Below are 477 nucleotides of genomic sequence, written 5' to 3' on the forward strand. Positions count from 1 at the left end.
AATAATAATAATAATAACAATAATAATAATAATAATAATAATAATAATAATAATAATAATGATAATAATAATAATAATAATGATAATAGTAATAATAATAATAATAATGATAATAATGATAATAATAATAATAATAATAATGATAATAATAATAATAATAATAATGATAATAATAATAATAATAATAATGATGATGATGATGATGATGATGATGATGATGATGATGATGATGATGATGATGATGATGATGATGATGGTGATGATGATGATGATGATGATGATGATGATGATGATGATGATGATGATAATAATAATAATAATAATAATAATAATAATAATAATAATAATAATAATGATAATAATGATAATAATAATAATGATAATAATAATAATAATAATAATAATAATAATAACAATAATAATGATAATGATAATGATAATAATAATAATATAAATGATAATGATAACAATAATAAT

The sequence above is a fragment of the Penaeus vannamei genome, chromosome 27 (assembly GCF_042767895.1).
Source record: "Penaeus vannamei isolate JL-2024 chromosome 27, ASM4276789v1, whole genome shotgun sequence".
NCBI classification, from domain to species: domain Eukaryota; kingdom Metazoa; phylum Arthropoda; class Malacostraca; order Decapoda; family Penaeidae; genus Penaeus; species Penaeus vannamei.